Source organism: Bison bison, unplaced genomic scaffold (genome assembly GCF_000754665.1).
Source record: "Bison bison bison isolate TAMUID 2011002044 unplaced genomic scaffold, Bison_UMD1.0 scf7180017864338, whole genome shotgun sequence".
Lineage (NCBI taxonomy): Eukaryota > Metazoa > Chordata > Mammalia > Artiodactyla > Bovidae > Bison > Bison bison.
Genome location: NW_011494910.1, coordinates 4,147,221 through 4,147,423, shown reverse-complemented (window position 1 = coordinate 4,147,423; position 203 = coordinate 4,147,221).

Below are 203 nucleotides of genomic sequence, written 5' to 3'. Positions count from 1 at the left end.
TGTGTGTGTGTGTGTGTGTGTGTGTGTGTGTGTGTGTGTGTGTGTGCGCGCGTGTGTGCGTGCGTACTGGCTGTATCTGGAGAGGGGCGAGGCGCGCACCTGTCAGAGGAAGAGGTGCTTGTTAAATACCGCACAAGCATACCTAAGGGCACTAAGGAGGAGAGTGTGTCCAGGGGCTACCTGCCTCGGGGAAAATCCTGGTC